The following is a 17,678-nucleotide window of genomic DNA, read 5'->3' as shown; positions in this document are numbered from 1 at the left end:
TAGCCACTCTTAGGCTCATGCAACCACTGGGATTTGTTTGTATCAATTTTGTTGTCTAGTGACAGACAGACGATATATCTATTTTCTCCAATTCTTTCTGGTTCTCTGGTGGTGGGTGCACAGAATTGTTCTCACACTGAAGCACTCCCCACTGATGTGTTTGGGGTGGGGGCAGCATCTCTGTATTACTTAGAAGTCTGAAGCCATGATACTGCACTCAGAAAGGCCAGCCACAGCTACCAACCAAATTTGCTTTCCAGCTAGATTAGCATTAAAATAATGCCCCAACTAATACAGAAAAAACCTGCTTTCTATCAGACCAATGAAGCAGTTCTTAAATGGAGAGAAAACACTAACCAAGACACTGTTGCACGTGCTGCTTGGTGACAACTCCGTGCTCAGTGTGGCATGCCGGCCTGTCTGTGCTGCATGCCAGCTACTTGGCATCTCATCATGCCAAAGAACAGCCCCAGCTCTTCCTTCTGCCAAAGCACAGGACAACTGCTTGAGCTGTGCTGCTCTGCCAGTCACTGACCCCATGGCCAACCCGACCAGCACTCCCAGGGAAATCTTGATGGTCATCCATAGTTGCTAAAGGACAAGAAAGCCATGGGGTTCCCCTTAAAAGAAATATGTGATACTCAACAGCAAATAAAAACTGGAAAACGCAAGTTTCCCATGACTCTCCTGCACACATGTTCCTTTCATAGCTGGAAATTGAAACCAACTGTGACCCAGCTTGAGAAAGAGCAGAATATGAAAGCTTTCTCCATTGCCTTGCACTTCAGTTATGTTTTAACCTGAGCAGTGTGGGGAAGCAATGGGGAATGCAGCTCAGCTTGTATATAACAAAGGGCAGAGTATCATGCCTCTGCCTACAGCCCAGCAGATCCCGCACGTCTTGCACAATTCCTTCATTGGGTTACATTGGGCTGACCCAAGGGGCATGCATCAGCAGATGTTTTCTCCCCATTTAAGCAACTTTTCCACACCCTGGTATTTTGGGGTGATAACAGCAACATTAGCCATATACTAGTGTACTTAGAGTCTTACATTTTTTGTAACTTTGATTTAGTCATTCTTTGTTGAAGTTTATTGACCTCTCCAATTGTTTCCGTAAGCAAATTATTAAAAAAAAAAAAAAATCAATGTCTTTATATGCATGTAGTAGTATGAAACTGTGATCAATGTGTGACATTCAGAAACTGTACTGTCTTGTAAAATATGTCCAAATGTCTAAGGATTTTAAAGCAATGGTCCCTTACTACAGACTACAGAAATAAATAAAAAGGTATGGATAAACCAAAGCCTTTATTTGCTCTGTTTCCTGGTCATATTTGCTGGCCAAAAATATAACCACCATCAGCTGGCACTGAGCATCTGCTTTAGCTCATTGCAGCTGACAGCAGGTTTAGACATATGTTATTTGCTCACGGATAAAGCCATGATTCAGGAAAGCAGTGCTGAGCTCAACACCTTCTGCTTTGAGGCTGACAGATTCGGTGCCCAGACCTGAATGATCCAGCCCTTGCCTGGCAGGACATAGCCCACCTTCACCCCTGTGGCTGTGTCTGGGCTCGGGGACTGAGCATCTCCCAGCCTCACCAGACACCTTGATGTGGCATCTCGCTCCCAAGCATGCAGCTGCAGAGCCAGACACAGAAGGGAAAACAGCCAAGGTTTGGAGACAAAGAGTTATGAGTGTGAAAGTGAAGCAAACAGGTTGTTTTGCTGCTGCCTGGGCAAAAACTTGGACTCTCTTGATAGAGCCACTGCAGTTTTCTCCATGAGGTTAAGCAGCAGCTTTGTTCAATAATGAAAGTCATCAGAGCAAAGGAAATTTGAACCGCTCAGGGATATTTTCTTTGAATTGATTACAACACATTTCTTATGCTGAAATATTTTGCAAGAGTCGCCCAAGCTTTAATCTGACTCCCCCACTTTACGGAAACAGAGTTAACTAAAACACTTTAATTTATGGCCATTTTAAAATGTAAAAAGAAGATGTAAGCATGTGTCTAGAAACCAGTCCTGTGTGGCTCTGCAGTACATGCAACCTGGCAGAGAAATTGCACATACCAGTCCAATGGAAAAGACTAAGAAATGCACAATTGCAAATCTTTTTTTATATAGCTACCAGAGCTACAAATGGAGAGCGGGAGGTTAAATGCACGAGTGAGGTACATGCATTGCCTTTTAATAGCATATTTCTTCATTTACTTGTGTTCATTCTCAGTTCAGTTAGATCTTTTTCAAAAAACCTAAATGATTTGTTGAGTGTTCTATTACAAGCTGTGACAATGATGTCTAATAAGATTAAGACATTGAACTTGAAGGGAAGTTTACAAATGAAGAACCAGAAAGTGGAGACATTCCTACAACATATGTCTTCCTCTTCCACTTTCTGCTAATGATTTTCTGTTTTTTGCCTGCCAGCCTGAGCATGCAAGCTCCTGAATTATAATCCTTTACTGTAATTATGCTGTCCAAGGAGGTTTTCTCTATGAATTGATTTTCTTTATCAAGGAAATTAAAATAATGCCTATCTCTTCAGGCGTTGTGCTTCATTATTGTGTGCCAAATCTTCAGCTATTAAATATTTTTTTCCTAGTTAAAGTATGCTACAGGAATTACTCTCTGCTTTGCCTAGCCCTCTGGCCCATGCTGCTCCCAGCTATTCCTTGCAGCACTTTTTGCCACTCCAGAGCATCGGCAATAACCTCACTGCCTCTTCCTTCCAAACAGGATGGATTTTCCTGTGATCTTTATTTATGCTAAACTAGGCAGGTTTTTTGTTTCTCTTCACACTATACACCATCCTGTTACAAAATCTGACCCTATCTATTTAATGAAGGCTGTTTCTCTGAGCATCCAGAGCAAGCCTACATCCTCCCCGCACCGTCAGCTAGTCATCCCAAATGTGAATCAAACAAAACCATCTGGTGAAGGACCACACACCCCAAGTTGGGGCACAGAAGCCCCAGGAACCCTTCAACACCAATGGAGCTCACGCAGCTCTTCTCAACACCCTTAAGGGCAGAGGGGGATGAGGAGCAGCCCAGACCCAAACAGTACATATCATGGCACTTTGTAGCACTCTACGTCATACAACAGAGTCATAAAACAAATATTAAATGTACATTATGGAAATATACGCTATGGAAAGATCTGGTAAGTGCACGCCGAGCGTTGGCCATAGGCACTTTTTCATATTACTTTTAATTCTTTCCTTAATAAAGCCGATGGAGTTCTTCCAGAGTTTAACTTGGCGAGTGGTGCTGGAAGCTAAGCTGCTGAAAATAGCAATGATGCAGCACAGACTTCACTCCTGGAGATGTCACTGCCTTCTCCAGGGACATTCCAGTTTCCATGTAATATCACACTGTGTCACCAAGACCAAAGAGGATATTTAGGCACTTCAGAATTAATGAACATGAGGAAAAGTTCAGGTTTTGAATATTTTGTTAATTTCAGAGAAGTCAGTAACAATTTAAATAAATTACAAGGATTTTTGTAGGAAGATCTTTGCTTATAAAATATGGAGAAGTTCTTCCATTCTATCTCCTTCTGCTTACTTACCTTCCTTCCCCCTTTCTGTAAAGAAATTGAGCTACTAAGAAATGCGACATCATTATTATTCAGCAGGCAAGAGCATTTAGAAGTAAATTTGCCCCAGAGTATCATCTGCAACCAGCCAAGCAGAAGCTGAGACTAATGTGTCACAGCAATGAAAGTTTGTGGTTTCTGGTTAGGAACACAGGCACTGAGCATCAACCTTAGCTTCGGAAAAGAAGAGCAAATTTGCGCAACTTTGCATCACGCCATTTAATCCCTATATAATTAAACAAAGAACCCACAACTCTCATCTAAGGGTAGACTTACACTTTGCTGTACCCAGTGGCATTTGGTAGTGTTGGCAGATATGTGGTTAACAATAATAGAAGCTAAAATGAATCGGTCTATCTGCTGAACTGAAAAAAAACATGTAATGTAAAATGCTGCTTTCATGCCTTAATGATAATTAGTCTAAAAATGAACTGCATAGTGATTTAGCTTCTAGCATTCTTCCAAATGGTAGAGAGAAGAACGCTAGGGGACATTCAGATGAGATTGATCCAGGCATGAGAAAGTGTAAATTTAAATTATTTAATAAAAATGAATTCCCATAGATGTTCATGGTCTAGTTTTTACTCCTCTTTACAGGCAGATTTAATAGCCAGATGATTCAATAAGTTGGAGACATTATTTTCTGAAACATGAGAGACTGGCAAAACCAAAAATGCCTTAAGAAATTAAGTCCCCATAGTGCAGGAGTCTGAGGTAGAGTTCGTGAAACATCTCCAGTGCCACACAGACATGCACTTACCTTCCAAACCTTTGGTAAATCTGAGTGCTTGTGTGACTGTACAGAAACTGCTGTCACTCATTGCAGGGATCCCAGCACAGCCAACTTGGCATGGATCACACCATGCTCTCAGCTGAGCCATGGAGGAAGGTGATGGCACCAAGACTGTGGGTTTCCCTCGCAGTCAGCTCCACAGGAAGCAAAGCTCACGAGATTTCATCTCTCTCAAGGCTTATAATGGGAAGATGACCTCTTCCCAAACCTTCCTGGCTGATTTCCAGTATTGTGCAATGGTAATGAGGGTCTGCCAAGACATGACACTCCTGCTGTGATCAGATCACTCATTTGCATCATTATGCAAATGTGCAATCTGCTTGCCGTTAGGATCCACGCTCTGCTCTGGGCAGCCCTGGGGCCTGCTCTGTGTTTGGGGTGACACTGCTCTCGGTCTCAGACCAGCCATGCACTGCCCCCTCCCTGCTAATGGGAAGGTCTGGATGTCCCTGGAGCTCTGAAGAGTGTAAAGAGGCAAGGAAATGGAAAAGAAAATCACCGGTAAAAAACAAAGACAAAGAAATAGAAAGTATATAAGTACTTTTCTAGTGGTGTAAGTCAATAATGATTAATTCCCCGCAGATAGATTTGCCCATATGTTGTCCAATGTAGCCTTTCTTATCCATCATCTCCAAAGAGCTGTTACTCACCAGTTAGGCCAGGAAAGAAAAAGGAGTCTTAAGCTGATATGCTGTATCAGCAACGTTCAAACTCTTAAATTCAAGCTCATGGCAAATAACATAACCATAGCTCTAACTCTCTCTTTTTTTTTTCAGGATTAGTCATCAGAAACCATGAAGCTATTTCTTGGAAGGCGGCTATTATGAGCTGACTAATCATATACAAAAGATCAGACTACTTTCCAAAGGTCTAATTGACCAGAAGAATCTGTGGTTTTCCCTATTCTCTTGTTATTCACATCAGCAGTACTGGCTTCCACTAAAATTTTCTAGCAAACAAATGTTTTTGAGGCATTTCAGTTGAAGTAGAAAGCCAACATGGGAAAAAGCAGACCATCAGCTGTTCCACTGGGAATCCAGCAAAAAGAAACAGTTGATATCCTATTAATATAAATGAGCTCATTAGGAGAGTTGATTTCAGTCTGAGTTCAGCAGTTCAGAGCCTCTATTCCAGAATATATAGAATTTATATAACAAAAATTAAGAGAAAATGGAGGAAGGATATTGCAAATGTCTGTTTCCCACCCTGGTGCCAGGGTAGATGAATGGAAGGTAAGACAGGAGGCTGCACTGACCAAACCAGATCCAGAGCTGTAAGAAGATTTTCCAGACGTACTGAGGCAAATGAAGAGGATTTCCAAGACAGCAAGTATCACATACTGTTTTGCAGTTTTTTTAAATATATGCCTACATTATGAGTAATCTGTGCAATAGATACATTCATAGAGTTCCAGAATAAACTTGCAGAACAGCATTTCTTGGACTTTACATAAAGCAAAAAAGCTTTAAACATGGGCAGTCATTTCCACCACTGCTATTATGAGCATCAAGGATGGCCTTAGCACAGTAGTGAAGCCTGAGCCCTGGTCCTATATTTGACTCTGATCATTTGTTCCAGAGCACTCTTCAGTAGGGAGGAAACACATATCTATTTCATAAGAGTATTATGAGGAGTTATTTATTAACATTAGTTATTGATCTGAGAAGGAAAAATGTTAGATGTATTCAGCAAGCTAATTCAGTGCAATAGCAGGAAGGAACAGTTTCATGGGGAGAAAAAAGGATTACAGTAATAAAGAACAAACAAAAATTCAAGACTTTCACTATATCTCTTGCTCTTCAGTACTTATTTTTATGGCCTGATTCCCTAGCCCTTAGGCAGGATTTCTCTCTGGAGGCAGGGCGCTGCCATCAGGCTCCGTCACAACACATGAGGAAGGAGATGAGGAGGCAAAAACAGCACAGGAAAACACAAATTGGATATTTTCTGGAATTCCAGGCTTGGATTTACAATTCAGATAACACTTCTTACTGGCCACAACCCACATCAGGGCTGGGAATGACAACATGTCTGGTCCCTGTGCACTGCAGAGAGTTACAAATGGCACAAATGAAGTACTTTGCAGAAAGTGCTGGCTACCCTCCTTCAGCTCATGTTAATGCTCACTGATGCTTGAAATTAACTGCTGGGTGGCTAAAACAGGGTTGCAAGTGACCCCAGAGACAAAGGATGTCTATGGCAGAAGGGGCTGGTGGTATCCCCAGGGTGAAATCACAGATTTCCACCTCCCTGGCTGCTGTCTCAAACATTAAGCATCCTTCCAGAGGAAAAAAAAGGAAAACAAAATTTAAAAACTATATTGGAATAATGATCCTGCATTCTGGATTTAGGTCTATCATCTTTCCTATTGTATTGTCCACATTCTCTCTCTCCCTGCAGAGAAGAATCTCTCAAAAGCTTCACAAACGCTTTTTTTTCAGTATCAACCTCTGCTTTAAACAAGGATCTTCACCACCATGGGTGTAAAAACTGGGTGCCACTCTTTTCCTGGCTGTTACTCAAGGTATAAGATCCATATTCCTACCACAAACCATGCTGGGACTTCTAATTGGGTTTTCCTCCCACTGTAACTCCCTCTACCATCTGTTTCCCTTTTTCTCTTGGATGACACATCCCTTCATCACCAAGCGCTGCCACCAAGATGCCAACCAAACCTATGAGCATCAGCCCCATCAGCCCCTTCCCCATGCTCCAGAAAACTTCAAGCCCAGCTCCAGCTGCGAGATGGGATTTCAGGCCACCACATTCCCATCTATAGATGGGATCCAATGCCTTGTTGTGCTCCAGTCCATGGTCCTGGCTGGGTTTTAACACCAAATTGGCAGTGGAGTTTCATTGAAACAAGGCAGGAACTCTGGTGTATGAAGATGAGAGCAATAATTCTATTACTCTCAGCTGGGCCAGATTTCCACTGTGGGTTTTCTCATAGCAGCAGAGCTGTTTAACCTATGACACAACTGATCTTGAAGACACCACTTTGCTGGGAGCAACCACGAACTCCTCCCTTTTCCAGTGTTAACAAAGGATGTCAGAGCATCTCTGCTGAAATAATTGATTGCCCCAGACTTCAATAGGATCTGACCACTGCTTTCCGCTGCTGCATCTGAGGAGATTAGTGCTAAACTGTCAGCAACATGTCTGCTTCTTCTGGCCTCCTTCCAGACCCCCAGTCATGTTGGAGTTGAGCTAATGCAAATGAAAATACATTAGAATTTTAAATCTGTGCATAAATGAGGCTTGTTCATTGGGATTCTCGAAGTTAATGTTGCCTGTAGCTATTACTAGTGTTTTCAGAAATAATTCATTAGCTGCAAAAATCTTCTTTCATGTCTCAAGAGATTAAAAAAAAATTAGCTTTTCTCTTTTCTCGTTAGTTCCTTCCATTCAGTCTCTTCCTTCTTCAGCACACCATCACCGCCCCTTTTTCAGGCTGCAAAGTCATGACATGATGTCTTAAAGACTAAGCCCACGGAGACACATTGCAGATGAGCTCTGGACAGGTACCACCAGATGGTACCTTCCACCAGTTCCCATAGTAATACTTTACTCATGCACGGGCTTTTCTGAGCAGCATTTCTGGAAATGTCAGTCCCTCCCTAGCAGAGGAGCAGTGGATGCATTGCAAGGGTGGCTTCTGTCTGCCAGTAGCACTCCCAGATGGGGTTGGATGTCCCACTCCATTCTGCAAAACCCAAAGTAGACCCTGGATACACAGACCAACAAAAAACCACAGAGGATCAGTATAGAGAAAATTCCTTTTTCTGCATTAACTCTAATAACTCAGTTTTTCATTAAGATCAAGGAAAAACTGTTTTTTTTTTTTTTCTCTGCACTTCAGATTCTCTGCTTTTGATTGGAGAAAAGAATCACAGAATTGAATCATAGAATCACAGGCTGGCTTAGGTTGGGGAGGACCTTAAAGATCACCCAGTTCCAATCGCTTGCCACGGGCTCCTTGCCCTCCATTAGATCAGGGCCCAGGACCCCAACCAACCTGGCCTTGAATGTCTCCAGAGAGGGCACCCACAACTCTCTGGGCAGCTTGTGCCAGTGCCTCAGCATCCCCTGAGATTAAATGTGTAAATAAATGATAGAGAGAGGAATTCTGTAAATTCTTTCAAAGAAAATACACCAGAGGTTGAAACCAAGACCAATATGTTGTTCCACCAAAAATAGATTGTTCAACTTCATAATGCCTGAGTGTTTGGGAATTGCTGTATCACAGCCTGAACCTCTGATTGACCACCTGAGGCAAGCAATGAATCAGCCATGGGAGCACAGGTGAAGGTAATTCAGCTGTGCTGCCGGAAGGGGTGAAGCCTGGCTGCACCTCTCCTAGATCCCATTTAAGTGCTGACTGCCACTGAGGAAGGATCTCTTCCTGCAGATTACTTTTCCTGGAGAATATTGTGAGTCTACAGCATTGGTAAGCATTTTTCCCTTATTATTTTTCCATTGCAATAATCCTATTTAGCCTAAAACTCTGTACACTCATTGATTGTACACTGAGGAATGTGAAACTACATTTCTCACAGATTCAGAGGTCTCACAGGATTTTCTGAAAGCCTCAAAGAGCACCAGAGAGCAATGACTGTGAGCTATCAGCAGCTGCCTAGCCTGTTTGCTACAAGCCCTAGTGAACCGCTCTTCATGCTCGGCTGGCTGAAGCCATCCCTTCCTAGCAAGAAAGGGAAGAGACACTGTGCTGAGACCACCAAAGAGTCTGTCTTTCACCCAGCTCCTCTCCCATGCCTATTTCAGCTTTGCTGACAAATCTAGGGAGCATCCTTAAATCTAGGGAGCATCCTTTATTCTGGGATATAGAGCTGCTTTAAAATCTAGGAAGAGCAAGACAAAGACATGAGTAAATTTAGCTCATTGTAGTGGAGAACATGTGGTTGAGCCACTCATCCCCAGCAAAAATAACACAATCGATGCCATCTGCAGATGCAGAACACGCTGCTTTGTGTGCTCCCCTGATCTCAGTGGGAAATGGCACTAGAAGCATGGAGCCAGCAAAGATCCCCTCCTGCTGGTAAGTGCCCATTCATGGGTGCCCATGTCCCACTCTATTCTCCTCTCCTGCCCCAGCTCCACACTGCCCTGAGCTCCTAGTTCTCCCCGTGGACTCACAGCTGTGTCAGGTGGCATTGGGGAGGGAGCTCATTTTTTTTTTTTTCTCCTTAGCCATTTGACACTGCAATTAGATTGAGTTCAATTGCTGGGACATTACCACCTGCGCTAATGGCCAAAATTGCTTTCAAAGATAGACTGCGGTGTTTTGAATTTGGAGAAAGATTGCTGTCCCTTCTAATTACATTTTCTGTCCATAATGAGACAATTATAAGCATTTCAATAGCTTAAGGTCACCAGCCTTCAACTGCAGGAGAGTGCAGTAGGGAAAGATGGTTCCATCTCCCCCTCTCCTTCCCCTCCCACTAGTTAATTTCCTCGAGCAATTCTCTGGCAGAGGTCCTAGCAGCACTTGAGTTCCCAAAGCTTCCTCGTGTATCTGCTGCACTTGAGGAGCAAACTCCATTCCCATCACCTTCGGAGGGCAGCACACGTGTGAAGAACCTGCTCACTCCCCTTTGTCATGTAAATGACACATATTTACTAATTAGGTTTTGAACTCAAAGATTCCATTGGTATATATAGAGCAAGAGAGGGGGAATATTGTTTCAGAAGCAGAACACTGCAGGAACGTAGATGTTGCCATGCTGCTCCTGCACCAGGATGTCTCCTCATGGTGCCACAAAGGCCAATAGCTTCAGAGCTAGGAATTATTCTGAAAAAAAAGTACTGATAACTGAGGTTGGTGTTCTTGGTACCTGAGCACTGCTGGGTGGGATCCTGCCAGCTAGAAATGCTTTCAGCTCTTGAAATCTAGGCTCCTGAATCTTAAGCTGTGCCAAATCTTATTGTTGTAAGACTGCATCACACAGCCAATAAATACTGTGTTAACATACCAGTATATTGCAGTACACATCTCTAGTCAAGAATGAAAGTTTATGGCAATATAAAAATACTGCCATTAATCTAAGGTTCTGGTAACCTGCACACCAGAACTGTGGAGAGTGGCTGTTATTAGCTTGGCAAATCTCAAAGCCTTCCCAAGCACTGGATACCTATAAGTGATAGAACTGTGCAGTATCAGAAGGCACTGTAACTGACCAATGAAAGTACTCCCAGTTCCCAAAGTCTGCCTCAAAGCTCCCAATTACTCAGGCCCAGCTGGAGGCATGGGGATGTGCATGTTCGTTCTTTGTATTCACAAATCCTTTGCAGAAAGATGGAGAGAGTCTGGGGAATAAAGAACTGGGACTTCCAAAACAAAGAATTTCCACCTAACCCACACAGTTTTGCACCGGGAGCTTCAAATCAAGATTCTCTCCCTTACATTTCTCTTTTTTTGTACAACTTCTGGAAAATAAGTATGAAAAAATTGCTAGGGTTCAGAGCTTCCCAGCTACAGCTCTGATGTGCTGACAGAAATATCATTTTAAAGAGTTTCCATCAAAAAGCCCAAGTGGTGGAGCCCAGGAAGCTGAGCAAAGCTTTTAAGAAGACCATGTCCTTAGGGAAGCCAGCTAGGTAGAGGACTTCCCATCTACCCAGTTAAACGTGAATCACTGCTGTTTGATTAAAGATGATCTTCCCAGTGATTTTCTGCCTCAACCGTGCTGTTTTGATGTACTAGTTCAAGATCTGTCACATTAATTATAAGAACAAGCTCTGATGCAGAGCTCCAACACTAGCAGCAACAACTACACAAAAATTACAAGCCTCCAACTCATAAAAACAGAGCTTTAATGAGATTAGTGGAGATGACTGGAGGAGATGGCACAGTGCATAGGCAGGATGAAATGAGCTTTGCTGCCTGCACCCAGCTTGTTAAGGGAATCTGAGCCTTTCATAAAGATGACAAAGTTTGGAATCCACCTTTTACACTGAAGTGATGAAGCGGGAGGGGGGGGGAAGCTGCAGCCTCAGAGGTGTGCAGGAGCCAGGAGCTTAACTGGGATTCAGGGTACAGATCTCAGCCCTGCCACAGCTGGGGACACTGTGTGACATCAAAGTGGAAAGGTAGCTAACAAATCATTGATACTTAGAGCTAAGGTAGCATATAACAATTACAAAGATTTGCTACTCAAAATCCAGGGGGGCAGGAGTTGTTCTTTTCTATGGAAATGACAAGAAAAGCTTTAAATCTCCATTTAACCTTCAAAGTATTCATCTTTTTTTTTTGTTTTTTTCCCCAGACACAAAAGCTTCCAAAATTACATAATTCCTTCAGATCAACTCAAGTTTATGCATTCAGGTTGAAGAAAACAAACAAAAACCAACAAACAGACCAAAAAAAAAAAAAAAAAACCAACCCACCAAAGCCTTGGTTATGAGAATTGCACTTAACAGGAAATGAAAAACATTCATTCTCACCAACTGTTCTCACTTAGAAAGTGTCCTCAACTGCTTCCAACCAATCCTACTTCCTAAAAAAGAAGTGAGAAGCTGTTTTCCCCCCAAAACCTCGGGTTTTCACAGCCCACCTCTTGCCAGGACCATGTCTTGTTTTACAATCACATGGCTCCTGTGACTTGGGGCAGTGGGCACCCAATGAAAGCAGCTGCCCAAGGACTCTGCACCTGAGCCATTGCCTTAGTGAATGAATGGAAGATAAAACCAACAGGAGCAGCAGAGCCAGCAATGTGTTCATGATGATGGGGACAGGAGGTAGAAACCCAAGTGATAGGGCTTTCAAACACTTTGCAGCTTTGGGATAGATCCCAAAACAATTTATAATCCAGACATCATATTCTCCCAAACCTATTTACTAAAGTAACAAGAAACTGTGTTTCCCACGGCATCCTGGGCATGTTGTTATACCATGTAATTTTCTTCTGCAAAAACCCAATTAACTGTACATGTCTGTACCCATTCTGCCAACTATATCATTTTATAATTTTAGAACAGTGCAAACTGCCAGGGAGTTATCAGTAAGAACTGCTTTGCAATAATTAATAGATGCAAAGATTAAAAAAGGAGCAAGATAGGTGAACAGATTAACACAATCAATTAAAATGTAGCTATCTCCAGGCCCAGGATTTGTTAAAAGTAATTTGCTTATTAACCTTTCCCCATCTCACCCCCTGCGACAGAGGGCAAGACAGAGGCTGAACATGAACTGATGTGAGTGCTGTTTTAGATTTCCATCCCCTTGCTCCTAAGGAACTGGGATTCGAGTGCAAGCAGCTGTAATTGTAGTTTGGGAATCTCAAACCATCTCTGACCCCTCTTCACCTCTGAACAACAGGTGACAGAGTCATGTTGGCAAAAACCTTCCATAATTGACACTTCTCTCCAGGCACATGAAGCTCTGTGATCTGGCCACTTTATGTCCTTCCCTTGTGAATTCAGGGTGGACAGCACTGCCCCAGCTCCCCAGGTGCTGCTACCTCTGTGTCTAAGAGTGACATCCTTTGGAATTCCAGCCTACAGCCCCTGGGAGAGCATTGACTTCCACTGGATCCCCGTCTGCTGAGTGTGGGGCTGTTCAAAACACTGAAGACATGTAAATGTTCAGCTTTAACTTGCCTCAAAGCCTTTGGGCACCTTTGGAAAATGCACACTTGCTCAATTGTTCCAAGCAATTCCAATTCTTGTGAGAATAGCAGGATTTGGTCTAACGTAGGAATACAGAGCAGAACATGGATCATGAAATTAGAAACTACTCCATTCTAGAAATGTTTGCAATTAACAAAGAATCTGAATGTCTGCTTGTCATACAAATTTCAGGTAAGACTTTTTCCTCTCCGATTTCAAGTGAAGAACTGCTTCTTCTAACCATCACCCCTCAGGCTTCTCTCAGAGACCCTGATGTGATTTTCCCATTACTTTCCAAGACAAGCCTGAAGTGACAGCTTATCCATCAAATCCTGAAGACAGCAAATGAGAAGACAGCCCAAGGGACAGACAGATGAGGGGCCCTTTCTGCAGCAACCTCTCCATCATGCTGTGAGCTATGGCTGTTCTGCCTTCCAGCACCATAGAAGCTGCTGAGTGTGTGCATTGCCTTTCAGTCTGGCCCAAGGCTGTGCCTTTGTGAGGAGGGTTGAAAGATTTGGGTGGTTGTAAAGAAATCTAAACCCATCACACATCCTTGCAGGTGAGTAAGGCTACTTTCCAAATGGAAGACAGAGAAAACAGCTTTTGCATATCCATGAGGTTGCAGGAGAGCTCTGTGTTTATGCTGCATATATTCACTTCCTTCCAAAGGTACCCAGGAATAATAAATCCATTGCAGTCATACAGAGTACACAAAAAACTGCAGGATCAGAATCCTGGAAAATGCATTTGCTTAATTGCATGGCTTCTACATTTCCCAAAGAAGGACTTCAATACACTCATTAAGCCATTCTTACGGAAATGTGCCACCATAAAGCAAACATATCCGCCATTGCATTTGCACAATTACAGCTGTTTAATAACCATTCCCAATATGTAAATGTAGCAACCATTCCTGTATTGCTGTTTTGGAAGCCATTTCTGGCTGTTTGAAATGCCAAACGGAAGTTCATTTAGAGAAACACAAGATTACATTGCACTTCTCATGGAACCTACCAGCAGAGCAGTGCCTCCGTCTGCTCCTGCCCTTTCCAGCCTGCCCATTTCAGCTGCAGTCCTCCCACCCAGCCCTCCTTCCTTCCTGCCCACTGGCACAGAACACTGCGTGCTTCATGCTAGGGGCACTGTGCCTCAGTGCTGCTCAGGGTTCATGTGGTAATCAGGTAATGAAGAACCAAACCCTTTTTCTCCCCCCCGTGTGCCTCTCCTCCTCCAAGGATGCAGGTGACGTGGGTCTGCTGTGACTGTGTTTCTTTTCCAGCTCAGGGCAGCCACAATGCGTCACAACATGTCAGCATGCCATCAGTTCTACACTGCGAACATCAATTACTGACTCCAGCTATGGGAAACACTCCTTTCTTTGACACCCACACCCATATACATTTTATTGTACTTTGGTTTTTTAATTGTTAATTCCATTTCCTGGAAACCTCTGTGATCCACCATAACTGTTGCAATTCTGACTGTTGAAAACAAAACAAAAAAAAATCTGAATGGAGCTGAATGAATTCTCAAACCCAAAGCTCCCATCTGCCATCAGTCTGTTATGACACAGAAATTAAGCCATACAGCTGACACACTAAAGAATTATCCACACATGCCCTGTGAGCCTGCATCCAAGGTTTGGTTGTGATTTTAAGGCCACTACCCATGAGGAACAGTATCAAACTATTTGAAGAAGAAAATTCCCACCCAGGATTGCCAGCTGTCCTCATACTGCTGTACCCAAATGAGCACAGCCAATGCCCACAGAAGGCAGCTGAGAAGGAGAAGTGGGAGAGTCAGCTCTCAGGCACTCATTTGTGGCTGAGCATCCTTTGTGAAACCACTTACTCGTGTACCCCCTGAATTGAAATGGAGCCCTAAGCCACCCTCCTTGTTAAAACATTTCAGAGATCTGCTTCCACATTGCATCCACCTGCTAGACTGAGTTATAACAGAGAGAGAAAACGATAACAAAATGTAACAGCATTCTGTCGTCACATCAAAGAAACCCAGAATTTCTCCAGCCAGTATCCACAAAACTAGCAATTAGTTCCTGGAAAAGCACGGCCCCATCAGAGCACCTGTCCTCACACCTGGGATGCAGAAGTGGTCACAGGCTCTGGTTTGGAGGAGCCCACAAAAGATGCAGACACATCCGTGCTCAGCAGGAAGATGTTCAGCTGCACTCTGTGCTCTCCAGTGTGAGCTCTTAGTGATCAGAGAACATCCCCAGCCCACAGATGAGGAGGAAAGCACAGGTTTACATGAGCCAGAGCATCTGGCAGGATGGGCTGAGCAATTCACATTTTTTAGAAATCTTCTGTCCCATCTGCAAAAGACTAATGGGAAAAGCATGGCACAAGTAATAACCCAGGAGCTGGTTCATCAGTCTGAGGATTGGTGTGGGAGCAGAGGAAGGTTAAAGCTCATTAGAGCTGGCATCTCCCTACAGCATCCTCCCAGTAACCCAGAAGCATGCAGCTATTGGTTCAGAACAGCAGTGGCAAACCTCAAGTAAAACAAGAACAGTAGCAGCAAAACACCAGTGTGCAGAAACAGAGCCTTGCTGAACTCTGCACAGATCTCAGCACGGAGTCAGCCCCGCAGCCTGAGGAAGAGGGAACGCTGGAAGGGAAATTGTACCCTATTTCTAGCATGGGCTAATTGTGGAACTTATTACTTCAGGGAGTGTGGGGTCAGATGCTGTGCCTGAACTCATGAAAAAAGGCAACACTGTGATGTTTGTAAGCAGATGTGCACAAATTGCACCACGGTTCCAGCTTTCTCCCTTTCCAGTATCTCTCTATGATGTTTACAAGATGCAGCAAAGCACATCCCACCCTGAATGTGTGTCCAGGTCCTATAGTATCACGGTGACTTGTGGACATGCCCCACGGGATGTGAGAACTGTGGCACCGTGAGCAGAAGTCCGGAGGCCCAGCAGATCCATGTGGATATTAAAAGATGCTGATTCACAGAACGTATGGAACAGATTTAGAAGTGAATGCATTGCACCCAACTTGAAATGGGGAAAACAGCATTTAAGACGAAGAAACAAAACAAACAAACAAACAAGAAAAAATCATCCTCTTGCTGATTTTTGTTCTTGTGGTTTGAAGCTGCAGTAGGCATATACAGAACAGAATAATTGCTGGTTCAGAATCCCCTCTCCCTTCTCACCTCTACTCCTACACTTGCAGTATCAACACCATCACCAAGCAACCAATGTTGTGGCTGGAGAGGACTTGAGAAAAACTTCCTCTAAAATAATAAAAATAAATAAATAAATAAAGGAGTCAGCGATCTTCATATTGAAATCCTCAGAATATTCAGAATGAAGGATAAAAACGTGCTTTGAAAAGCTAAAGATAACAGAACAGCCCTATTTATGGAGGATTATTGCTAACTCCTACCAATAAAGCACAATGTACTCAATTCCTCTAGACAAGAAAAAGCAGCTTTGTCTTTAGAGCAAGAAGGATATTTAAGGAAATTAAGGAGTTCTGTAGTTTTTTGTTTTTTTTTTTTACCTCTGACAACAGAGTTTTCTGGGCACATTATATATATATATATATAATTTATTTTTTCCTCCCAAATGCATAAGGGTTATTTCCTTAAAAAAGTAAGCAGATTCTCATACATTAAGATAACTGTAGAAGCTTGGCCCCACATATGAGGGAGCTGACTGGTCTGCTGAATATCTCATGGTGAAAAACGCTCTTTTACCATCTTTCCAACACAGAAGGAAAGTGGTTGAATCAGAACCCAAACACTACAGGATCAACATGAAATACAGCAAAATTCTCCCAAGCTGCCCTTGTCTCTCCATCCGGAGTCAATGAGAAATTTCTCTGCAGCTGAGCAAAACCACATGACTTCTTCAGTGGTCCTCTTAAATGGTCTTAAGATGTCCTGGATTTTTGCTTGTTTTTACATCATTAAAAATTGCAATTCCTCAACTAGAGAACAAAGGGAAATCTAGCACCATTAGCAGAGCTTAATTTTCCTTTTACACACAGCCAGCTCTAGAGCTTTAAGTTTATTTGGTCTTCCTTTCATCCAAAGGCAGGTGATGCCTGGGCGGTGAGCTGCACGTGCACGACTGGCAATGCTGATCAGAGCTGTCCATCAGGATGATTTATGAGTTGAGGACTAAGTAAGCTCCTGGCTTCATGCACTTGCCGTGGGAGATGTTCTTCTGTTGATACCCAATGGTGAAAGGTTTTTGGCGTTGTCATGGGAACGGCTGTCATCCTCAGTGCACAGCCTCTCCTCTGTGTGAGGCTGCCTTTCTTGTTTATTGTACAAAGCCATTTTTCAAGAGTGTTTTGCCTTGGGTTTTCAATAATCTTATCTTTCCCAAAACAGAGGCTGTAGAGATTGTAATGATGGACAGTGATAAAGTCCCTAGAGGGAAACAGGCAGGGTCAGTACTTCTCTACACCACGAGCTAATTTTCACTTGCAGGAAAAGTGATTTGAAAGCTGTATTATCCTCTCCTACTTAAAAGGCTCACTCTTGCTCTTTCTCACACATGCTTGCATCTTTCTTTACTTCCCCCTGAAATTCAGTAGTTTGAAGTTACTCAAGGTGAGAAGCTGAAGCCAGCACACTGTGCTGCCCTTCTTAAGATGTGCTGATACATTTG

Source organism: Meleagris gallopavo, chromosome 22, assembly GCF_905368555.1.
Source record: "Meleagris gallopavo chromosome 22, MGAL_WU_HG_1.1, whole genome shotgun sequence".
NCBI classification, from domain to species: Eukaryota; Metazoa; Chordata; class Aves; order Galliformes; family Phasianidae; genus Meleagris; species Meleagris gallopavo.
Note: the sequence above shows the minus strand (reverse complement) of the source record.